This window comes from Nelumbo lutea, chromosome 1 (assembly GCF_056320005.1).
Source record: "Nelumbo lutea isolate HS-2025 chromosome 1, American lotus-T2T, whole genome shotgun sequence".
In the NCBI taxonomy this organism is placed as follows: Eukaryota; Viridiplantae; Streptophyta; class Magnoliopsida; order Proteales; family Nelumbonaceae; genus Nelumbo; species Nelumbo lutea.
The window spans coordinates 190,674,049-190,682,270 of record NC_142684.1 but is presented as its reverse complement, the minus strand read 5'-3'; the positions used below and the strand labels follow the sequence as shown (position 1 = coordinate 190,682,270).

Sequence of the window (8,222 nt, the reverse complement as noted above, 5' to 3'; positions counted from 1 at the left end):
CAGCAAACTTACTGGCGTCACACCCTTTAGTCATCAAGACCGGATCTGCGCCTCACTTGTGCCTCACACGCACATCGGAAATATTTTCCATATTTATGAATTATTATTAATGGAAGAAGTTTTCAATACACGGTGGATGTGCATGTGAGGCACCCGTGTAAGGAGCAGATCCCATTCCCTAGTCATCGTGAGAAGTAATCTCCTTACGCATGTCCCTCTCCGTAGCTATCCCTTTCTCTATGGCTATCCTTATGAAAGTCTCTCTCACACAGTGGTTAGGGTTTGGGACAAGACGGGCTTCAGTCAGAGCAAGGCCCATTCAAACGGTGTTTGAACAGATTCCATTCCCTAGTCATCGTGAGAAGTAATCTCCTTACGCAAGTCCCTCTTCGTAGCTATTCCTCTCTCTATGGCTATCCTTATGAAAGTCCGTCTCACACAGTGGTTAGGGTTTGGGATGAGACCGGCCTCAGTCACAGCAAGACCCATTCAAACAGTGTTTGAACAGCTTTTACAACTTTTGATCGGAATATTTTCGTATTTCTATACTTTATTTCATATAGAGATATTCCCAATGCAAGGCAATGATAGCTGTTTGAATGGATTTGATCCGACTAAATCCGGTCAGGGTGTTTTTATCAAATTTCAATGATACGCAAAGCACACAGATCACTCTCCCTCAATCATCACATCACTGTCCATGTTACCACCACGTCATATGCACATTTCGTGAAGCATGAAACCGTTGGGGAAGCAAAAAATCTACCATTTCCATTTATTGGTGTTTTCTTGATAAACAATCACAGCAAACATGCATTTAAATTCTAATAAACTTTTATCGTGCCAAACGTGGCGCCTAACTATCATAGGGGTAGTTCTACAGCAGAAGAAACCCGTGCGACAGGCAGGCCAGGACAAGCCTTTATACGCATAGAGGCTAGGAGTTGCCCGATGGGATGGCTCCACCAAAGTCAATAGCACTGGATCATGACCTCAAGTCCAATTGTCGGGGCACTCTCCTGGCTCAAACTGGTCCATGAGAGGCGCCGCTTACGTGCTAAAGGGGGACAACAATAATGCAAGGAGATCATGCACCGATGAGGTGACTTGGCACCGATGTGATGAGTCTCCTGTATGTCGATGATGAAAGTCACCTGTGTGCCATGATGATAGGCAACCGCTTGGGCCGAAATACACCCGTGCACTAGAGGCAACAGGATAGCTCACTCAGCTTGGGCAAGGGACTGGCGTGGTGAAGGGTCATGTTTGAGTCAAGCCCGCATGCCAAGCCTCCCTTGAGTATCGGTAGCGCAGTGCCGGTCCAACACTGTCCCCATGAGCAAGTATACGCCCACGAGGAACCCTGGTAGCCATGCTAGCCGTTAACCAGGGCCGCCCCACAAGTAGATGAAGGTGTAGGAGTGTCAAGGTTAAGCACCCAAGGAGATCGACTACCCCTCCTCAAAGAGTACGTTAAACTTTTGATGATCTGCCTGAAGATACATCAGTTCTCTCAAAAATCTTATAAACGAAAATGATGGACATGTCCCTAAAATAAACCTGCCAAGATAGAGGCGTTTTATTAAAAAAACGCCCACGGTTCCAAATACTCTTATACGGTCCGAATCCGATTAGTTGGCAGTTGCTGTACCCACGATAGGTATTTCTTAAGTCGTCATGTCACGTGTATAACTATAATTTCTCGAGTGTCCGCGGGGAGAAACCTACGCGATTTTCGAGTTTCAACGCGACATCGGTTCCGAGACCCACTACTGTCACCGTAAGTTTACTTCGATCTACATCTAATTATCTTCTTGTCCTCGATTTCTCTTTCTTTTTGTTTAATTTCATTTATAAAGTTATACACATTTGATGCGATTTAATTTCTAATTCTTGTCTGTTCAATCTGATATTCTTACAAAGAAAATCTAATTTTTTTTTGTTCACTTTTGATTGCTCGTATTGCAATATTCAGAATTCGAGAATCCAATTTTCTGTTTTAGAGTTTTGGGCTGCACATATAAGTGCTAAATTTGGGGGATCTAGATCTATGATGCTTTTGTGTTTTTTCTTTTCTTTTCGTTGGCTGCATTTGAAGGTACTAGGGTTTTATATTTGCAGAGAGAACTATAGTATTTTTCCTGAGGATTTCCTATGCCAATGGCTCTAAGATTTAGACTACTGATGATAAAAAGGAAATTTTTTACTATTAATTAGTTTAGATGTTCTTTTTTTTTTGGTAAAAATTTTAGATGTTCAAAGATAGGGAAAAGATGCTTTTCCATCTGCTGGCGGAGGAAAACTGCTTATGGGTCCGAATCGTTCTTCAAGTTCTTCGTATTCTTATCTGGTGTGTCGGTAGAATGAGGAAAGAAAAAACGCAAAACGGTGGTTTGTGATTTTCTTTAAGGGCTTTTAACCGATAAGGGCAACTTTTTGCCCTTAATATCAATAAAAATAATAATTTTTATATAATAATTAAAATATTTGAGAAAAATATCAACTAAGGGCACTATACAGTACTCTTGTTCGTCTTCCTCCGCTATTAAAGAAAGAGTTACCTGTGCCAAAGAAGAGTTTTAATGTTTTAAGAGATGAATCGATATACCCGCACGATTCCTCACCATGAAAAAGGAAAGGAAAAAATCTGAAATAAAACCGGTAAAAATCATGGAAAGTCTCAGGATCTGGACATCGACCTCCTCTCCGAACTGTTATTCCAACGCCGGAAAATTAGGAATTTCTGGTGATAAACCGCCTAACATAAACTTCCCTGAAACCACTCCTGTTTTCTTCTCTTCTCTCCTCTCTCAAAGTAGTCAATTGGATGGAAAACAAAAACCGCACTCCTCATAGTTCATCGATTTAGCTCCTGGCTTCACTTCGCCCAGTCTCTCTTTCTCTCTCATGGAAACCTCCAAACCCCCACCGCCATTGCGACCTTCAAGTAACGAAACCACTTTCATCTCATGATTCTCTTTCCTCTCATGATTCTCATCGTCTGTGTTTTCGAATCCAGATCCTGAGATTTTCAGTTTGGCACAGGGAACTCTTTCTTTGATATCTTATTTTAATAATTATATGAAAACTAATATTTTTATTGATATTAAGGGCAAAAAGTTGCCCTTATCGGCTAGAAGTCCTTTCTTTAATCATCTCAGAGACCCATTTGATTTAGTCTTTACATGCATATAACTCATGGATCCTCATATACGGACAAAGATATACCTTCTTGAATTCAACTCAAATAAGCCTTTGGAGCTGTTTGATAACTACCGAATTGCTTATTAATTTGGCTTCTGCTAGATAACTACTGGATTGACAAACCCCGCTACGTAATTCCTCTCTGTTTAGACCTTGTCTTTATTGGTCAAGTTGAATCTCACTTTATCTGCCCAGAAAACAACGCTCATGCATGCTAATGGGCAGAAAATTTTTTCACTCTGAAAAGTTTCAATATTTCTATCCCTTTGAAGCAAAAGGGTTGTCCGTCACCCCCAACTATTCACATTGAAAGACATGCTGCCTATAGGAGGGAAAATAAAATAAAAAAAAGAGTGTCTTTTGGTTTTGATGTTCTGTATGGTGACCATGCATTTGACCTTTATGATCTTAATCCTACTCCTACCAAGTTCAGTTTTGTCCTTGATAGATGGATGCTTTTCTTAGGGTGACATATGGTTTACATATTGACTTGGATAATTCCTTATAGCTATATTTTTGAAATAATTCGTGTTTTGATAACTGCTATAGAGGAGATTTACCTGCGTTGGATTTCATAGGTTTTCTTATTATATAGTTCATAGCATTTTCAGTTAAGATCACATCTGTAGTTTTTTAGATCATTAATTAATCAGCAGTTGGTTCATATTTGCACATTGATGTTCCTATTCATGAAACAGAGTGCAATCACTGAATCAGAAGCCACGGCAGAGGAGTGTTAATTGTCTGGATATTTTTTGCATTTGTTGGAATACAGAATGTGTATCTGGTAGTACTTATTATAGATATGAAGAGCATAAGTGTCCTAGACTAGCTAAGTGAAGCTCCTTATCTCCTTCCCCTTCCAAAACAAAATGGAAAAAAACTGAGAGCTTTGCTGTTTTCTGTATTCTTTCGTGAAGTGGGAACTTAAGTGACTAGAGTGCAGAATGACAGCACAACAGTTGGAGCACTTACCTTGAATATTGAGAATATTCCCACATCATACTATATACACACTTTTCAACTTCCAGATCATATTGATGTTCATGATGATAATAGTAGTATTATGGTTCTCGTACAATTTATAAACCTGTACTTGTGAAGAAAAAACGGAATTCATGTTTCTGCAGAAACAAATTTTCAATATCATTTCTGTTATCTAACTTGGATTATGGTAGTTCTGAATTACTACTAATAGCATGTGGTGTTGTTTGTTTCTTCTGCTCTTTTGCAGATGATTGATGACCGAGATTTGGGATTCATTGCCAATTTTCTTGGCATTTTTATAATTGCTCTTTTAATTGCTTATCATTATGTGATGGCTGATCCAAAATATGAAGGCAACTGAAAATTTGTTTGTTAACCTTGAACAAATACATGTCATCAATTTTGTTAAGAGAACTATTTTACAAGTGGAAATAGGTTTGATATAGTTAACAGATTTTCACCCTTTCCCAGTGCATTAATGTTATGATTGCTCTGATATTGTAAAGGGATGTTAATATGAGTTGGCGTAATCTTTGTTTCTCAACTTGTGGGTAGAGGCATATGTTTCTAACTAGAGATCATATCAGCACCCTGTGGGGCACGCTCCACATGCACATCTCAGTGTGCATTGGGAACCATCTCCCAGTGACAAGATGCTCCCAATACACGGTTGGAATGCGCTGTGGGGCGCTGATGTGAACTCTTCTAACTCGAAGTAACTATTGTTGGAATGGTTGGAATGGTCTGAGCAAGATGTTGGTCCGATGAGTGCTCTGTTTGCGTTGAGATTGATCAAGGTACTCTTTTGTGTTAAACTAACATGACATACCTTTGGCTTGGATGGTTATACTTGTATTCCCAAGTTGGTAGTTTTATGGGTATTTTGTTTTGTTGAGATGTATAAAAGCCATCACTACCTTGGAACAATTGAAAGGGGTCATGAAGTCATGCCATTGTTAAGATTTAAATGATGAATTGGCCCTATGGCTGTGCCCTTAGCCGAAGTTTCTATAATGGTTGGAGGAGTAATTCAGCACTTAGGATGCAATTATCATTTGCGAGTTTGGCTTCAGTCAGGGCAAAGCCCATTCGGGCAGCTTTTACTGTTTTGCATTGAGAATATCTCCGTACTTGTGTACTTTATTTCATGGGGAGATATTCCTAATGCAAGGTTACAAAATGCTGTTAGAATGGTGTGGTACAGATTTTCCCTGATAGAAAGGATCACCATGTTAGAGGTCTTGAATCTAATGATCCTTCTGTGCTGCATTCACCCAATCCATATTTTCTTTGTTCCTAACTGAACTGTATGTAAAAGAGGCTCTGGTACTTTCTCCCTTTTCTCCTAGCCATATTTGCAAGGGTAAATGCTTGGATTTCTTGTATGCATGATTTTAAATGTCAATTTCCATAATTCAGTTTCACACAGCCTGACAATTGCACCTAGTTGTAGATTTGCTAAGTAGGTTCTTGCAGGGTGTAGTGCTCGATTGGTTACCAACCATCAACATAATGCCCTAAGTAATTGAAGAATAAGCAAAAGGACCATTAAAAACCAGGAAAAAGAAAAGCATGTAGTAAGACATGATTTCTGTTGGTAAAAGTAGTGAGGCATGATTAAAATATGCAAGGTGGAGTGTTGTTAGGGAGTTAGATATTTCATCCTTGCATCCATCGTTAGAAGAGAAAATCAAGTTCATAACCGTCATCCTTTGCCCACAAGGGGTGGGACTATTTCTTGTTGCATCTGAATGCATTATTAACTGTTTTTTAAACGTCGGAGTTAAGGTTTGAATCTAGTCTGCTCCTAAAACCCCAAGTAGCAGGGACCAACGTTGGGTGATGGTTTATGATATTTGTATCCTGTGCTTGTGAACCTCCATCAATAGCCCTTGCAGCGGCAATTTCTTCCAAGGACAAGATAGATATGCTTCGAATATTTGCCTCACAAGAACACTGCTGCTGGCCTGCCGCCACCATCTGTCAAAGAAATGGAGCAACAACCATTATAAATGGCCAAACATAAGAATTAAACAGAAAGGCTCTATCTGCTTCAATGTAAAATGGATAGAAAACTTTTCAGGCTGAACCGGACAACAAACTGAACCGGAGTCCTGTTCCTGGGTCGGATGAACCAAACGGATGGCACATTCTGACAAAGAATGGCCAAAATCATTGGATGGTTTGAATGGTTCAAACGGTTTGACCGTCTGAATTAGCAGTTTGCTGATCAAATTAATGGTTTTTGGTGAAATAACGATTCTGGTAAAATGAAACCGATCACTTGACCATTTTTCGGTTTTTCCAGTCTGACCATCCGGTTTTGAAAACCATGATCCACTGGACGAGCATTCTCTCCTCCCAACTGCGCGAGTTGTTTCACTTGCCAAGTCTGCCTGTTATTCAACTTTCAAACATGAATGGGAACTGTAGTTGTATAATTTTTGCCATTCTGAAGTTTTATTATTAAAGGGAAAGGCCTACTTGTCGGAAATCTTCAATGTGGCCAACTTTCTAAATTGAGAGGTCTAAACGACAGGAATCTTCAATGTGGCTAGATGGTTGGTGGATCTAAACGGCCTTAGCCAACTTTCTAAATTTAGAATAGGGTTCAATGGGCCTTTTTTTCTAAAAAGAAAGAAAGAAAAACAAAAGAACTTAGGCTATGTTTGGTTTGAAGGAAAATGCAGGAAAAGGAAGAGAAAAGTAGGGAAACTCATACAAGGTTTGTAAAGGCTCCCCACCTTACCTTACTTTTTCCTTCAAACCAAACACAGCCTAAGGGAACCCTATTCTAAATTTGAAAGCATACTCTGAAAGAATGATTCTCTTTTGTGCCTTTTTCCTTGAAAGTTGAAACCACAGCCCATAGAACCCCCAGATTCGAGAGTTTTGCACTATAACTTGCATACCGAAATTGTGGTTTGAAATGAAAGCCTCAACCAGTATTTGGAACTGCAGTGTTAGTGTTTCCATTTAGCCTCCACATAAACACCTTGTAAATGTAAGGTTCAAAGTATCAATACAATATATCTGATACAGGGTGTATGTACTAGTTTTCAGGGTCATTGATACTCTAAATTTAAACAACTAAGTTATTTTGTCTTATTTAAATGTTAACAGGTGATGCGATATATTACCTGATAAACTGCTATAAAAAACAGATTAAAGAAAACAAATGAAACTCTCTTAGATATGCTACTTTTGTGTATCAGTACTTTTAACCATGAGTACACATTTTAACTACAAAAATCAGATTTGGTTAGGCAAATTCAAATACAAACATTTCTATCATCATTTATGTCGGGTTATGCACATGGGGGTGTGAGTAGGGGTGTCAATTGGACTGAATTTGGTCTAATTCGATCCAGTCCAATGTGAGTCTATTATAAATGGACCAGGTCCAATCCAATCCAATGATTATTTTGAACCAATTTGAACCAGATCAATTCAATGTCTAGACCGTCTAATCTGTTCAAATTCATTTTGATTTAGATTGATTTCAACTCAAACCCAGTCCATTGACACATGTATCTTATCTTATATCAATGGACCAGATATTGGCTTAATCCAACCCAATCTAATATAAATTTGTTACGGATGAACCTGGTCCAATCCAATCTCATAAATATTTTAGACCGGATTAGTCCAGTCCAATGTCTTATTAATCCATCCAAATTAATTTTGGACTGGACGGGATGCAATCCAAAACCGGTCCATTCACACCATTAGGTGTGAGAAGACAAATTCAGTTATCTTATGTGATCTCTAGTTGCAGTGTGACACATACTTAAAAGTACAATTGACAATATGTACCAAAAACACCTCGCTTTACTAATATTCAATTCGATAAATCATGCACAATTAAGACTTAACTCACCATGGTACCAAGCATCACCGAATGGTGTAATCATTTACGAAATTATCATTACGGCTGTGTTTGGTTTGAAGGAAAAGGAAGGAATAGGTAGGGAAGCCTATTCGAATAGGTTTCCTTCAAACCAATCACAAGCCTGAATGATCATTACCAA

General features: G+C 38.8%; 1 pseudogene across 1 annotated transcript; it reads left to right on the top strand.

Moving 5' to 3' along the window:
• Positions 1 to 1,692: 1,692 nt before the first annotated feature.
• Positions 1,693 to 4,735, top strand: LOC148880013 (dolichyl-diphosphooligosaccharide--protein glycosyltransferase subunit 4A pseudogene; annotated as a pseudogene). Its single transcript, XR_016104420.1, has 2 exons — positions 1,693 to 1,780; positions 4,439 to 4,735. The product of XR_016104420.1 is annotated as a dolichyl-diphosphooligosaccharide--protein glycosyltransferase subunit 4A pseudogene (transcript).
• Positions 4,736 to 8,222: the final 3,487 nt, after the last annotated feature.